Source organism: Anas acuta, chromosome 5, assembly GCF_963932015.1.
Source record: "Anas acuta chromosome 5, bAnaAcu1.1, whole genome shotgun sequence".
In the NCBI taxonomy this organism is placed as follows: domain Eukaryota; kingdom Metazoa; phylum Chordata; class Aves; order Anseriformes; family Anatidae; genus Anas; species Anas acuta.
This window is the reverse complement of record NC_088983.1, coordinates 15,534,575-15,552,114: the sequence shown is the minus strand read 5'-3', so window position 1 is coordinate 15,552,114 and position 17,540 is coordinate 15,534,575. Positions and strand designations below refer to the sequence as shown.

The window sequence follows — 17,540 nt, the reverse complement described above, 5'->3', positions numbered from 1 at the left end:
TTTCCATTAGATGCAGTTTGGGTCAAATACTTTACTCATTGATATTGTGATAAAATGTGTATAAGATCAGTAAAGTGGGATGATGTGGACAACAACGTTATGAAAGTTTCATGCCTAGGCATGTGCTGTAGAGGCTAACACAGCACAAGTCTCCTGCAGAGACATCACTGACCCACAATTAGGAAGAGGCTCTCTATCATAGTACAGCCAACAGCCAAGATTTCTACTGAAAATTGAACTGTACTCTAACAGTACAGTTACAAGCTTCAAAGAAAAGGTGGCTTCACTCTAACATTTTAGTATTTAGTACCTCGGTTTTCTCTGCAAGGATAATTCTAATTTTACCTGTGTTGTACATACAGTCACATATAGCCATGCATAGGTAGATATTTATTCATGTATCTAATCCCTACATATAATGTGCCTAAACTGTGATCATTTTAAGCATCATTATGTTATTTAATCTCTTTCTATGCTAGGGTTTATACTAGTATAAATATAGCGTTTGAAAAAAAATACACAAAAAAAATAAGCCAAAAGACTTATTTTCTGATTGACAAACATGAACCAAACTAAGACCTCTGTTGTTGATTTGCCTTTTTCCAGTGACTGAACTAAGTTTTTGGATCATCATGTAGCACACTGGATTTTAAACCACAAGAGATCCTGAGCACACACAGCTACAAATCAAGTCAACAGAAATTGTGTGTGGTCAGCACTTATCATTCTGCACAAGCATTATTAGATTGGCTAAAGCTCTTCTTTGTAGTATAAACTGTACATACTTAATGTCTCCTCTCTCCAAAAAGGCCCTGGGAGATTACACCCAAAGTAGTCATTTATTTGTAATGCAAAGCGACTCAAAAGGCTTTTATAGGGAGTTAGAGAAACAAAGTCAGCTTTAAAAATAAATAAGTGAACCATGCAAAAGACAGCTATTGCATTGTTTTCTTTAATGTATACATGATGTCTTTTTGAAACTTCTACTTTTTTAGGAGCTTCAGAGTTTATGAGTATCACTCTAGCATAATCTAACAGTTTTTACTCTAGTAGGACTAAAACTGGAGCCCAATCTCACATCTACGGAAGTCTGCTTGTTAATTGTCATGGATTTTGAACCACAACTTAAAGAGAGATTGATCTTCCAACTAAATGTTGTATTATCATTGCCAAACACCATGTAACTAAAACTAAATAGACTTCCATGACTGCTTTGTTTCTTTCTTTCTTCTTTTTTTTTTTTTTGACTGAATCGTGCCAGATATATATCATGAAGGTTTACAATATTTAAAGAACACAGGAAATTATATTAAAAATGAATGCTTGCAGAGGTCAAAAGTAAAAAAACTGGATAATTATAGTAGAGAAATATATAATGAAGGATAATGGATTTAAGGCAAGTAATGCAAATATTCCAAAAGGAATTACAAAATTGTTACCTTGGTTAGAATTATTTTGAATTAATGAAATAAATAATACCTCTATAATTGTTTTCAGTGACCACTCGTTACACTAGACAGATAAAGTAGGATCATCCAGTGAAACAACTCAGGTAGAAGAATTATTGTACTTACATTCTAATGCTCCCAACCTTAATCCATGTCTCTAGATTAAATCACACGACTGTCAGTCAACTATTTGAGTTCTAATTTATGCACTATGGGGAAAAACAGTCTGTTTACAGCAAAGGTCATTTGTGGAATTGAATACAAGACTCAAACCACTAGAGGACAGAAGTAAAAAGCTATGTTTATATGACATTATGAAGCTTGGGTTTGTTTCGTACTATTTCTAAATCTGTTTGAATTTGTAATAGTAGTACATATAAGAGTTTTGATACCTTTCTGAAAGTTAACAGAAAAATTTAAAATTAAATAGGATTATCTTGAAGTCTAGATTAATTGATGGCTTTCCTCTTCCTACTCAACCATCCCCAGTCCAGGACTAGAGTTTATTCCTGCAGTATATATTTAAATACTTGCAGCTAACACTTATACTTCCAATCTGATCAAATGAGATAAGACATTTTATAATTTGGAATAATATCATGATCAGGGGCAACAACTGTGTCAGCTACTCCCATGGATCAGGAATGTTATACCAGTATCTACACATTTGTAGCTGTCTTCAGGACAAGACAATTTGTCCTTTGATTTCATCTTTCTTTCTTTCTAATTCTTATGCATAGCTTCCATGCAGTCTGGTCTTCAACCTTTTGGTTTGGAAGGAAAGTCTGTTCTTTTATCATAACTCTGAGTTTTCTTGATGGATTTGTTCCAAAGTTACAGTAAGATATGCAAGAACATGGTTTGGGCCTGTTGCCTGTTTTAGGAGGTTGGTGTGGTGTGTAGCTAGATATAATTCTGGACCATGAACTTAGCTGAGAACTTGGTACAGCAGCCAAAAGTCAAGAATAGTTCATATTTCAGAAGTTTTATCAAGGACATCTTCTTTGTTTATGTCCCAACATGATATAACATATGTTTTTGAGAGTAAAGATGAATGGTTACATGATTTTTGCCATTGGTAAAGTATTTTCAGAGAGGGAATACCGACTCCTTCCCACTCTGCTTCTTGCAGAGGATACATCAGCAACTCATTTGAGAATTAAATATGCTCAAAACCCTGGCAGTTTGATATCAACATTTCTTAGGCTACTTCTTTAATAAGCTTTAACCTCAGGGTAGTATATATGCACTAGCCACCACATTGAGAAAATCCAAGGGGCACAAAGCATGCAGGGGCAGATCTAATCAAGAAAGTTAGTGTACATAGAATGTGAATTTATAGAGCTCTCTCAGTCTACACTATATATGCACATGGAAAAGTTTTCTCCTACTGAGAATACCTTGAACCTTTCAGCCATCACATTTCATGTGTGCCAGGAGCACCTGCACAGCCAGCATGAAGAAGACAATGAGCTGCAAACTTATACCCAAATCTTACTGTGTGCTCCTAAAGGAAGTCCACAGTTCCATTGAAGGTGGGAAGACCCACATTAAGGTAAAGCTGTGGCCTTCTGGATTACTTGACTATCAGAAATCACCTGAAGATAAGGAAAGGCATTTTAGTAGCAGTGATCTTACTGAGGTGACCCTTCAGAATTCAGTGACGGCTGTCACAGTCTCTGTCTGTGCCTTCATTTTGTTGCTCCAGACCTTGAAACTTGATGTTGGTTACAAAATTTGCTGTTTTGAACAGGGCATGAAGGTGGATTTGAAACAGCAGTTGGTAGCAGCAATGTCTGTTTGTTTTCATTGCTATTTTGTATATCTATCTGAAATCTTATCTGTCTGAGTATCTTAAAGCATTGCAAAACCTATGTTGGATGTGATGTGAAGTTCCAGAATGTATATATTTTGTAATATACATTGGAAAAAATGATAAAAAGGAAAACTTTCAGAATATTTGCAGAATGGTAGGGAAACTTTCAGAATATTTGCAACCCCTAAAGTTTCCCCATTAAATATATGCTCCATTCATCCAAAGCAGGTAGCAAAGTATTCTGGTTTCTTTTGATTGTAAAATATTTTCTTTACAAAGACTTCTAAAGTCATTGGTCACCAGATAACTAATGCTGTAGTCTAGCAATCAGAGTTTAAATCCCACTAATTTTAGGTTCTCTTAACCTCAGCCTGCCCTAATTCAGCAAAAGATGTCTGGCCTGTGTTGAAACATTAGCAGAATCTAGGGAAACCAGAGCATAACTCCAAATATTTTTCTACAAATATTCCCCAGCCTATACTCTGGCCCCAACAACTGGATTCTAAATACAAAGACAATTTCAACATGACCATCAGGCTCTTTAAAGAGCTATGTTAAAAGAAATTGACTATCCTGTGCACAGAGTATCTCGACTTCAAAACTGACTATGGTTAATGTAAATGTTGGCTTAGCATGACATTTGCTTGCTCTATACTCAAAGAGAGAGTGATATATAGACAGCCTTTGGATTGTGTCTTAAAAGTTTCTGGACTGTAAAACAAACTTTGCTGTGTTGTGTATTCTGAGGTCCCAAAGAAGAAAACTGAAACATTCACTCTTCCAAGGTAACCCAGGAGTCAGTCTACACACAGCAATTCTACTGAGTAACGTATTCCTTGATTGAACTGGTGATATTTCTCTGTGAAAATCCAGAAGAGAAACTCTAGCAATTACAAATTTAACACCAGTAATTCTGAATCTGCAGTTGGGTTTTCTGCTTATTTATAGAATACAGAAGGATTCTGTGCTGAGTGTTCATGAACTGTGGGATAGAATAGTCCGTTTTTTTCAATGACCAAAGTTACAGCAAACCACACTATTGTGCTCTGAGGGTTTCTGCAATATTAAAGATGCTAGTCATTATTTAAATACTATGTCCAATTATGGCATAAAGTCACATAATTTTGGCATTTTTTCAAGTCATATTAACCCCCCTCAGCCTACACAACACCCCGCTTACTCTACTGCTGCTCTTCCAGCCTGGATGTTATCTGCCAGTCACTTGAAACTGAGGGCTGATTTCAAACATTCTCAGGCCTGACTGGTAAAACATGTGCTTTTCTCTGATGTGTTATTTGCAGTGTTCATTCAGTGTGATTTAAATGGAACCTTGATCTTTCAGCTTGAAGGAAAATAAAAATAGAGGGAAAGCTTATTGTTTTGGCAATTGGCTATGCATTGTATAGCAATGCATAAATGGAAAAGAAAAAATACTTACTACCAGAAACAACTCCGAGGTTTTTCTATTAAAAGCACTCTTTGCTATGTAGCACTATATAAATAGGGTAGAGTAAGGGTCAGTAAAAGTTGTTCAGGTTGGAGAAAGAAAAAAAAAAAATCACATTTAACATTCATGCCTCCAAGACAAGGCTGTAATACATGAACATATACAAATATACATACAGAAGAGATCATTACATTTCAGGCAAGACGCAAGTGTCAGTGCATTCGAATTTATAGCACTAAAAATCAGCTCAAACAGCCATTGCCACAGATTTTTTCCCTCGGATGATTTGGACTTTGTGTAAGCATGCTGTGTCCATAATGCACCCCTTGAATTAAGTAATTCAGAATGCCAACCAGAGGAACTTTCAGCTGCAGTCAGTAATCCTCAAGGGCTACAACGAGCGATGTGTCTCCAGCTAAGATCACTTTCATATTGTTGGTATATAAATTCCACATGCTTTGCCAGATTAAGATATGATTCAGTGTTCCCAGAGGCAGCTGGGAAAGTCTGTGCCATTGTCTAGCAAAGGTGAGAGCTGAGCTCGTCCCTTCTCAGTTTGCTGTCACTTTGTTTTCTGGGACTGCTCTGGAGCAGGACAGACAAGCCCACTGTGACAGGTCAGCTGTGCATGGGAGAAGCTCAAGCCCCCAAAAAAGCTATGCTGGCACCGAACTGACAGCAAGAGAATTTCAACAAATCTTCAGAACCTTTGATTTTAACAGGTGTTGGTTCAGGTTTTAATTCAGATTACATTGCAAATACCTTCCCGCGTGATAACAGGTTAATTGCAGGAATAGATGAAAACCACAGGACCTCTGGGGGAATTAAAACTCTCAAGAAATCCGTACTTACTCTTAGGCAAATTATCTTGTTGTTGACACTGGGGGTAAACCACAGGTCCTCCTATTCCTCCTTGTTCAACAGGGCAGTAAATAGGCTGGCAAACATAAAAAGAGCCAAACACTTTAATACCATTACAGAAAGCTCTGCTAGACATCCTGCTGTGCAGGGTCCAAAGAGTCACTTTTGTTACTGAATCCTTGTTCTGTATTGACCCTTTACACTACAGTTGAAGCTGTGGCAGTTGAACACATTTTCAAGTACTGTGTTCTACCTCAAGCAAATTGCAGATTATCAATATAAAGTCAGCATGATTTATTTTAAAATATTATTTTGAGATAACTTTTACACTAGCTGAGCATTATGAAACACTGATGGCTGTTTTAACATTTTAGCTGAGTTCAACCCGTTTAAGAAAGATTCAAATTAAATGAAAACGAGATATTCTAGAACAGAGAAAAAGGTTTTGGTCTATATAATGATTTGCATTAATTTTATTGATTCAAATTAGAGAAAAACTAAGAACGTTTTAGCTGTCAGGCAGATTGAAAAAAAAAAAAAAGGTATTTCTGAAACATTTTAGAGAAAAGCTTTTGGGGATTACTTTCTGCTAATGTATCAGAGGATTATTTCTAAATGCTGAAAGTATCAGAGCTACCTTTTATGAGAAGTGGGCCAAAATTGCAAGAACAGATCTGAACTCTTGAATTTGTGGGTTGGAATGTAATTCTCACACCTATTTATCCAGCCTTGCCAGACTTATTACCACTATTTGAGCCCTAGGAGTGAACCTACTTTTACAACTTAGTTTCCTGATCAGATGCAAAATTGCAATACGTGTATTTTATGGTTTGGGAGTAGGCAGAGCCAAAACCATGTTCAGCATCATTCCACTCAAAACCAAGTATTCTCATCAAGATCACCTAATAGCTGAGGTCTTCCATTTGGAACTTTATTTTGTTGAAGACACTTGTGGGAATTTAACATGATGTAAGTGAAGCACGGCTTAATGCAGATCCAACACCAGCGTCTTCAAACTCTGTCTCTGCCTATTCCTCCCAGTAGCTACAACTAGTCTGGAAAACCAGTTGATCTCATGCCAGTTGTTCAGACAAACAAGTGGTGTTAGCAGAATTGGGTTTCTGAGCAATCTTTTAAAGCAAGCTATTCATCCCTTACATATTCTAGGAGGCTAATTTCTAAGGCCACCAAATATTTCTTTCTAAAGTATATGCACATAAACAAAAGTAATCCTTACAGTATTAAAAACATGGAAATTACAGAATTTCAGCCTTCAAACTGTTCCTACTTGAGACACATTTGGGAAAACAGAATACACATTCACTATGAATAAAAGCCAGTTGTTAACCAGTACAAACAACTGTAATCTAATTTGTTTTTCTTTTCAAGAACACTGGCATCCTATTGAACACCTTTGCCTCCTATTATATAATTCTGCTGTAGCAATAAAATCAACTGTCTGCAACAGTTCTAGTTCGTTGTATGGTTAATACCAATAATGTACTCAAAATTGATGTTTAACAGAGTGAACTGATTTGTTAGAGTGTTAACAGCCACAGACTTTAACTAATAAACAGATCATTAACTGCTGGTAATAAACAACTTGCCAGGATCATTTATTATTTAAGAACATACTTTGTCTTAAGAAAAGATGGCCCCGTTTACATCTATGTATGACACCTTTCTGGCTACCATTCAAAGTGTGAGGCAAAGGCAAAGCTACAGAGAAACCATTCCACACACACTAGATCAAAATACTTTAAAAAACATTTTTTCATCAGAGAGTAATCAGAGAGAAAAATACTACTTTTTTCCCAATGTTCAATATTATAGTCAGCATATTTTCAAAGCTCTTCCTAATAATACCTCTAACTGCAATGTGAAAAATCTAATTTCCATCTCTGATTAAATATCATAACTTCTTCATCCTTCTTATTATATGGGATGCAACTACTACAAACATTTCCTTCTGGAATTAGTTCTATGTGGGAGATACTACTTACATGTGAAGAGCTTTCATAAGGGAGAGGAAGGGATGTTGAGTAGAAAAGCCACATGGATTTTGTTCTGGGAGAGACAAGAAAAAAGTAGCTTGAAATGGTTCTTTCTCAATAAACGGATAAACAAAAAAAAACAATAACAAACGAAAATTAGAAAGGGATTTTTCTTGTGAGGAGAACTTCTTGCCCAGAGAGGTTGTGGAGTCTCCTTTTCTGTAAATATTCAAACACCATGGTTCTGAACAGCCTGCTTAAGTTGGCCCTCCTTGTGCTAGGAGAGGGTGGAAAAGATGACCTCCAGAGGTCCCTTCCAACCTCAGCCATTCTGTGATTCTAAGCTAAGAATTTCCAAATATGTAATTATTTTATATGGTGACTGGAGATTTGCAAGGGAGAAAAGCAAGCCCTTGTCTTCCTATCGTCTCTAAGCATTTGTAATGAAATGAAGTCTTTCATGAATAAGATGGACTTTGTATGTTGGAATATTCTAATTTTGTCAGTTTTTCAAGCTGAATGAAACAGTACCATTCCAGATTCCTTTTGGCCCTCACCCATGAAAGGGGTAATGTGGCACTATTCTGCAGAATACCACAATACTTTGCTGAAAAGCAAAGGTGCCTTCTAAGACTTACTGTTGCCATTAAATTTAAGCTACCAAAACAATCAGATGAAGGTGCCCTAACCTGTTCTCTTCATTACACCAAAGACCTCATTACTCAGCCCCATAAATATTCAACCTCATGTTATGAATAAAAGTGACAAGTAAGAGCATCTCAATAAGTTTACTGATACCCATATCTTAGATTAAGAATTATATAGTATTAATTTATTTTCCAGTATCTCCTTAGAGACATTGGAAAAAAAAAATGAGGTTGTCTTGCAAGAAGCTGTGTAAATAAACTGCAGAAATGCCCCAAAGAAGTTACAGGCTGACTGCAAACAGTCTCAAGGCTAGAATAGCAACCCTTAACAATTAACTCTAGATTCCTGCTGAGACTTACATATAACACTTTAATCGCAGACAGCCTATACAGTTGAAGGATGCCTTCTTTATGCCAGATCCTTTAAAAGTGAAGAAATGTCCTTTCAAGAAAACTTTTCACTTTTTTTTTTTTTAATCATCCCCACGCAAGCTGGGGAGAAGGTATTTTAATATCATCATTAAAATAATTCTGACCTTAAACTAATATCACAAATTGGCTATTACTTGCAGTAAGAAACAAAAACTGTATTTGCATGCTGGTTGGAAAAATGCTTCAATTTAATTGCTTGTGGAAGAAGCACTTTATTTATAGACATACTGTGCAGGAGGAAATTTGGCTCTCCTACTATATAATAAGATGCATGGCTCCCTGCCAGGATGCTGGCTATCCCAGGACATTTGGTGTTCCATATACCAAGAATGTGGAACTGTGCTGCCTATAAACAGAAGAGGCTTTTTTTTTTTTTTTTCTCCAAGGATACTTTGACATGCTTTTTCTTGGATGCAAAAGTGAAGAATTAGTGCAGCAGTTATGTGGTTGCAAGAGAAGGAATGTTATTTAATATATTTATCACCAGATGCTTTAATTAGCTAAGGAATTACTAAAATATTACTTGCCACTCTTCCTTTTACCATTTATGGAAACTGATGAAAAAAATCCTCCTGGATTTTATGGGTTTTGAATATAATTCTCAAAAACCAGGGTTTTATTTACACAAGTATTTCCACTCAGCAGGATGACTCACATAAATAAGGATTGCAAGACTGGGATTTGCTAATCTGTGAGAGACAGAGCATCCAATTAATTAATCTGTTTATTTAGGTAGGAGTTTCTTGCTCTTTATTATCTTCAGTGTCTCTGACCACAGCAGAGAGAAGGCAGGGCGGGAGGGGGTAGGGGAGTTAAAGACGGATTTTTGAAGGGGAGCCATAATTAGCTCAATCCTTGGATTGAACTCAGGAATGTTGTTGCTGCTAAATAGTTCCTTAAATGGAATATTTATAAACTAGAGGCAAAGCTGTAATATTAGAAGGGAAGAAAAACCCAAAATAAAATAAATTTAGATGCAAAAAACTCAGAGGTTAATGCCCTGGCACAATGACATAATCCAACCCAGAGGACAGGGAAGGAAGAAACGTGTGACCGACAGTAAATCAGTGCGTAGTGCGCAGCCCTGTTGGAGGCCAGAGGGGATCGTGAGATTTCAGAATTTGGATCACCCCTGAAGATCTCCAAAACAGTGCCTGGCTCCCACACGTGGGCCACACAGCCTTGATGCTTCTCACCTCCCCCTGTCCTGCCCTGAAGCCAAGGTGCCTTAGGGTTTTCACTTGGTCACCCCTCTCCTCCCTCCTGCCCTCCCCAGCAGCCACCCCATGCGGGATTCCTGCCCAAACATATGGAAACAAGAAGCTTTGCCTGGGAGCTGCCAGGCTGTTTTTTGCCTGGTCTTGCAGCCCTCCCACAGCAGGCATGGGGCTGGGGTCTACCTCAAGGCATGTTGCAGCTGCTCTGAAAATAAAAATATATTTTACATCCATGCCTGCCCAGCCATGCCCAACCATGTCCTGGACCCAGCATAGTTTATTCAAAGCAGATTTCATTTTTTAATCACACAATCTATAAGGCCTAATCCAGCTACCATGGAAGTCATTTGGACTTAAACAGGGACAAGTTCAGGACCACAGTTACTTTCCAAGCAAAATAAATCAGTAAGTTATGATGCAAAGGATTTGTGCCAGGCCTCCACACAAGACTGAATTTAATCATTGCAGATCAGGGTATTTGGGGACAACATCTATTTTGTAACTTCATAAAAAAAAAAAAATCAAATAAGTGAACCACAGCTTGTCCAAAATTTAAAATTATTTTCCACATTTAAGATTTTTTCATAGACGAACTTTACTTGCACTGTAATATCCCAAGGAAGCTTGTTAAATGGCTTTCCAAGGCTATATGATCTTTATTAAAAAATTATAGCATTGTCTCCTAGACACAAGGAGAAAAAGGAATAATCTATTTTTCAGATCAAGCTCTTGAAGGCTGCAGTAGTGGAAAATAAATCTTACAAATTCTCTCTCAATTTCCATTTAACATTTCCTGTTCCAAATGCAGAGACAGTTGTCTCCTAAATGCACTGCAGTGCATTCATAAATTGCAGCAATACTCTTTCCTTGACAAATCCATTTCAAATCCAATAAAAAAAAATGGGATTAACTACTTGGAAATTTAGTCAAATAGTTTATTTTAATACAGCAAACCCTAGTATGTTAATATATTAAGAGCACAAAACAAAGTTAGTAAGGGGAAATGGAAAGCAGAGTAGAGAAGCAATGGGATTTTCTTGCACCTGGGTGTAAGTGGTTGTGTAGGAATTTGATCCTGAAATGTGATTTCCCCTGAGTGGTAACTGCAAGTGATGCTTCACACAGAGCCCAGAGGTAACCCCATGAGGGAGAAAAAGGAGGGAGTATGAGGCTGTATGGTCAAATCACAGCATGGGGAAAAGCTTCCTCCTGGTTGCACCGTACAGAAAATATTATAAGCTTTTTGTCTGCTGTCACTACAGATGTTTGACCTAACCAGTGTACAAAGAGCTGTGGTGGCAGCCCATCATCTTCATCAGCACCAGTGAGCAACGGTGCTGGGAGAACTCTGCCACATCTGACAATGCCTTTCTGTACAAGAAAGAGAGAGAGAGTAGTTACACAGAAGTGTAACATAACTTCTCTGAAATACATGTACACATACATATACACACATGCACACACACACATATATATGCATGTATATATAAGAAAGTTTTCTTCTACATTTTTTCCCTTGACCACTTATTTAAGATGCAAAACTCACGAGGGGAAGAGGTAAAGAGGTAGCAGGGAGTGAAGGTCTGCTTCTTAATTGATGTTTGTGAAACAAAATGAGTTACATGGTGAACACAACATTTCTGACCAGCCCTGAGGAGCTCTTGTAATAAATACAGTAGATAGGCTTTTGTGTGGGCCAGAGAAAATGATCAAAACACTGTAGCCAGCTCTGTTTGGTTTGGCATTGCCTAAACTACAAGTCCATTTTCAAAAACAAGCTATGGTTATATTGGTAGAAAAACCCTAGAAAAGACGAAATGCATTTTATTTGGAGCCAATTCTATTGAGATATTTGAATGTGTCATTTTCTAGCAAGAAATTATTTTCAAACTTTTTTCTGTTCATCTGTTTCAGTTCCTTGGTTCTTCAGGGAAATCACACACACACACCAATAAATAAACAAACAAACAAACAAACTGCATGACTAGAATTTACCACATAGCTCTAAAAGCTTTATCTGATTCAGATACATAAGTATAAATAAAATGTGGTGGGAGCGTAAGCTGAGTTAAATATTGATTGGTAAACTATAAACATGGATAGATGAGTAAATGATAAAATGTTAAAATAGTAACACACTGTTGTAACTTATGAAATTTCTGATCAAAGTTACTTCCAAAGTATTTTTATATTTGAAGACAAATACACTCCTAAGTGTTTATCATTTGCAAGCTGTTTGTTCTGTATTTCTTGCTGGTTGCTGTTCATGCCTCATAACAAAACACCTCAGGCACATTGAACTGGTTTTGTTCTCTTCTTGGAGGCCTTCAGGAACTGAGCATCATGTTTGTAATGTTTTTTTTTGTTTTTTTTTTTTTTTTGTTTTGTTTTTGTTTTGTTTTTTTTGTAAACCCTCTAATTAGCACAAAGTATTCCAATCACTTTTCACAGAAAAGGAATTGAAACATTTCAAAATATCTTGCAAATAGATCTGTTATGCTTATCACTCTCTTTATCACTCTCTCCCCACCCATTCCTTTGCTATTCCTATGCAGCTGTGCATACATGGCCAAAATTAAAGGATTCTCCTATCATAACATATGACACCAGAAAGTGCTACAAACACATACTATGTTCAAAATAAGCTTATGAAATATCCTGGTAATGTTTTCATATGTTGTATTCATAGATAGAGAAATACTCCAGGGCAGAAATCTCTACTGGTCACATGAATACCCTACTTACCCAGCTCATCCATGGTTGCATCGTGAAGGCTCAGCACCTTTCAAGTCAATCTTACAAGCCTTCAATCTTGAATAGCAAGCATAAAGATTATAAAATCTGTCTTTTATAGTTACAAATAGGTATGAAATTTATTTAAAAAATAATAACCCATGAACTTAATAGATCTACTGCCAGCCTCAAAAACCCAGAATTCCTGTGTCAGACCCAAAGACTGTAACATTAATTTAAAAACTGGAATTTTAAGAATTTTTGGCCTTTGCCTTCTATTTTTTAAGTCTTTGGGGCTCAGACTTGCATGTTTTTCTCTGTAACCACAAGAGCTAAAAGCATCCCTTTTCAATGAAAGCTGAGAATCACAGGTAATGAGATGTCTCTAGGAGCCGGCGTTCGAAGGAAAAACACCAAACGTCATGAGACTTGTAATAATATCAGAAGTGTTGGAAGCACTGTTATAGTCTTGCTTTCAGAATACAACAATTCTCGTAAAGTACAAAATAGTGCATGCAAAACCATTTTGTTTTCATATTAATACCTCTACGTTTTGTACTTACAATGGTAGGCTGAGGGTCATATGGCTGCTTTTTTCATACCACAACAATTTACGGGGCCATGACAACAAACTTCAGTTGCTAAAAAACAATATAATTCAAAGACCAAGGAAAGGAAACAGACTACTAAATCAAATATGATTCTCGTTCCTACTTACTATGGACATGATCTGACTTTTTGTCTCAAAGCTTTACCTTACATGACCCTCTCATGGGAGGGACCACAGAACTTCTTCTAAATGGAGAAAAGTGCTTTGTGGGTGGCAATATTTTCCCAGAAAGGGAAAAAGTTGCAAGAATCATGTCAGGAAAGTGAAGGAAAAGACATCACACATTTGGAGTGCTGCAAGCAATAAATTTATTGTCAATAGTCATCTTTAAATAACATCATCTGGGGAAAAAATCCCTATAGAAGCACAGCGTGGATGAGAAGAAAATTTTGATCACTTGAGTTCTGACATTTTTATGAATTTAATTTAAGGTGGCAAGAAGCGGCCTAGTAAAAATGGTTGAACGGCTACCAAAGGGGGAAATAAATAAATAAATAACCCTAAAGAAAATGAAACACTTTTTTTTTTTTTTTTTCAGAAGAAAGTCTTTCATAGCTGTTGATGTGTTTTTAGGTTTCAAGCTAAAAGTATTTGGAGCAATGTTTCAGAAGTGGGACAATAAGAAAAAACAGTCGCAGAAACATTTCAAATACTCCGATCTCAATTGCTTTTAAATGAAGGGTGACTTTGTAGCATAAAATGAAAACTGAAGCAGGTAATTGGGGCTCTTGATTTGATTAATTTCTTTTGTGACTTCGGGCAAGTCAAGAGATTTAGTATTCACTGGTTTTTAATGCCCATATTTACAAACAGAGATGCCATATTTCTGTGAAGAAAAGAGATCCACTGCTTTCAGAGGTCCACCCAGCACAGCCTTTTTGACCTTTAGAGGAAACCATATTTTAAAAAAATCTTGTATTTCCCTGTCCCTCCTTCTTCTGCCCCCTCCCACTCACACATATTTAATGGCACGTTACAGAAAGGAAAAGATTTAAAGTGATGATGCTTTTGATATAAAGAGCACTCTTTGGGCAGTGAATGATAACTGTATGCTCTTCCTAGATGTGCACAGAAAAGGACAAGAAGCAACAAACACAAGTTGCAGTAAAGGAAACTTCAGTTAGATACAAGAAAAAAAATCACAAAACACTGAAATGTATTGACCAGAAAGATTATAGCTTCTCCATACCTGTTGATCTTCAGAACTTGACAAAGAAGTGAAAATAGGTCCCACTTTGAGAGGGAAGTTAGATCAGCTGGGATTGTGATGAGTCAAGTCTCCTTTTCACGCCAAAGATAGAAGTTTGTGAGGTCTCTGAGTTGATGAGGCTTTTGTCTTAATTCTATGCCATTAGAGCAATCTAATTTCTACATTTTTTCTACTTTACAAGCATGATGGTTTTCATTCTAAGTGCTACTGCTGAATTTAATTTAAAAAAAAATGAATTAAAAAAAAGAAAAATAGGAACAATAAGCAAGCTTTGACTACCATCTTCAAGACCTGATAGCTGAACAGTTGTAACAGCATGGAACTATTTACAAATTTCCTGAAATATTTGATATCATTTTTGATGCAAGATTTTGAAAATGTTTTGCATTGCACGCTACCACAACCAAGTGTAATATCTAAGTTGTTTTGGATATACATCCATAAGCTGTAATCATGTGTCTGACTGAAAGGTGCTAATAAAATTGGTACTAGCCTGACTAAAGACGTCTTATGCGGAGTACCTAGTAGATGAGGTCCCCATGTCTTTATCCAGAAGCAGACCCTTAAAAACTAGGAACAAGTATATTAGTGCTATTTTTGTAAAGTGTCTTTCCATGTAGTCTTCAGTTTTGCTTGTTATTTGCAGTGGCATCTTGGGTATTTATCTAATAGTTGCTGTCTTGTTGCTCTGCTGTTCTGCCTTCTCTGAGTTATAAAAGGAATCAAAAAAAAATAAACAATAATAAAAAAAGAATCAAAAAAGCTATGAAAAGCCTTAGGAAGCCCAGGAGCTGTGGGTGAAGACTCAATATCCACTGAGGAACATTCTGCTGTTGAGTTTTTGACATGACAATCAGGGAGCACATCTTTAAAAATAAAAAGAAATAAATAAAAAAAATATGGGGAACTTGAGATATACTCACTAAGCACCTGAGATCATTTCAGGAAGGTTTTGGGGACCTTGTTCTGTACTAGATAACCTAACAAATTGCTATTATTGTTATTGAAATAATACATAGCCTCTAGATATGCCAGACCTTGGATTTCCACTGGATGGAGCATTGGATTTACATTGGGACAACAACTGAAGCAAGTGAAGTCTGCACTGTTTTTGAGATCCTGTGTAAGCAATCATGTCATCACATGTATGAGGATGTTGACCTTCCTGTGCTTTCCACACCATTTTGTGAGGGACTGCACCATAAAATGTGACAGCACTGCTCCAGTTGCAACACAACCATTATCAAATGATGTGCAGCTCCCCAGCTAGAAAGAGGCTCTTGTCATCCCTATGAACAAACCCACAAATCATGCTGTTATGTCAAAGGCACTTGTATATCTAAATTAATCGCTACAGATGCCAAATAGAATTCCCATTTACCTATTTCATGCACGAAAATAACTATCAGAAATCTTGAGCTATTGCAGAGTTGGGTTCAGAAAATTGTCAGACAAACCAAATAAAAATGTCTGTTGTATGGGAAATACTTGCATCACTAGATGCTATTGTGATCCCAGATGAACTGAAGTTGGATCTGTGAGGAGTTACTAACTCCATGGAAGACCACATTCCAGCTTGCATAATTTCACACTAGTCTTACCAAATGTGGTTGTGAATTCATGTATTCAGCTGGGGGCCAGTTTTGGGCAAGGACTTGAAATGTATTATAAGTTTATGAAACAGACCAAGCTGTGGTTAGGGCACCAAGTTTGTTCAAGTTGTAGGCAAAACCTGAGTTACTCTTGATCAGACCAGATTTTTTTTTTTTTTTTTTCTGACTAGCTGTCTAGAATTTCCTGAGTGAATGAATAGACAGCCCTTTTCTCAAGTGAATAAGTCAAAGAAAATTCTAAGATGCTCCACTTTAGAAATTACTATGATCACTGGATATAAAAAACACTTTCCTTGGTAAATAGTGGCTTTTCTTAAAGGCATAATTCTGAGTATCATTTTACTCTTGGTGATGATTAAATTTTCAGATTGCGACACCTTAACAATTGACCTTGATCAAGGTTTTGAATTGCCCGTCATATGAAAAGAGCTTTAGACACCAAGCAATTATTTAGTGATAGCCATCAGGATAAATATTCACCGAAAAGAAAAATAGAATGAGTGCACATCTCAAATAGCAAGTGCAAAAAAATATAATCAAAGTCAAAACTTAATTTGCATGTGTCCACAACTCGGCACTATAACTTTTCCCTCCTCAATTTCCATCTATTGGAACATACCAAAGGTAAAATTTAAGTCTTCAAAATAAAATTACATCTTTTCAATAGCTATCATAAAAGATGAAGAGCAGAAATCTAATGTCAAATCAAATTAAAGCACATTATGGTGCAAATTCTATTTGCATTTTTCACATTTTAATATCTTGACTACTTGCAAGTTAGAGACATTTTATGTAGACACAGCTACTTCTGAAATCAGAGAAAAAGCACAAACAACTTGCTTTGTTTCAAAGCAACTATGATGCATTCAATTAGAATCAAGCTACTTGCTAAATTTATTACATTAGAAGAGTGTTTATTACAAACAGATTCCCTATCCATTCTTTTATAAGGAAAGGAGTATCATATTCCAAGGAGAAACTATTCAAGGTGAATCAAAAATTTTGAAAAAAAAAAAAAAAAAAAAACTTGGAAAGAATTCATACACTGAAGTCCTGCCCACATGTTAGAGTGTTTTATTTATTCCTCATGACTACAGGGGGAAAAAAAGCAAATATTGCTTACTGGACACCAAAAATCAGCACAATATCTCTCTATAGACAAGTGAAGAGTATCACCCTCTTTCCAGCAACAATATATGGAGTTAGTCGGGATCTTTGCTACGTCCTCTACATATGCTTTATTCTAAAATATAAGAAAGGCTGTCCTCATATGCCTTGTTGCATTTCAGTTTAGAAGAGCTAAATCTCTGCGTAGTTGTTTCATTAAGCAGAAAATTTGAGTCTGTCCCCATATGAGTTGTCATTTGAAAGGTGAAAAATTAAATACCGCTTAGTTAAACATTTATAATTCTTGTGGCTGTGAGGAAAAGATCAAGGGCATAAATAAAATAGTTGGTATGGGGACACATTAACATAAACTGACACGTCCAAGGAAAGGACTGGGACACTGTC

The 17,540-nt window shown here is 36.4% G+C and overlaps 1 long non-coding RNA gene across 1 annotated transcript; it reads right to left on the bottom strand.

Annotated features, from left to right (window-relative positions):
* Window positions 1-4,709: 4,709 nt before the first annotated feature.
* Window positions 4,710-12,820, bottom strand: LOC137856943 (uncharacterized). Its single transcript, XR_011096896.1, has 4 exons — window positions 12,608-12,820; window positions 7,576-7,639; window positions 5,564-5,648; window positions 4,710-5,296 (listed from the first exon to the last, which is right to left on the bottom strand). It is a non-coding gene; the product is annotated as an uncharacterized lncRNA (long non-coding RNA).
* Window positions 12,821-17,540: the final 4,720 nt, after the last annotated feature.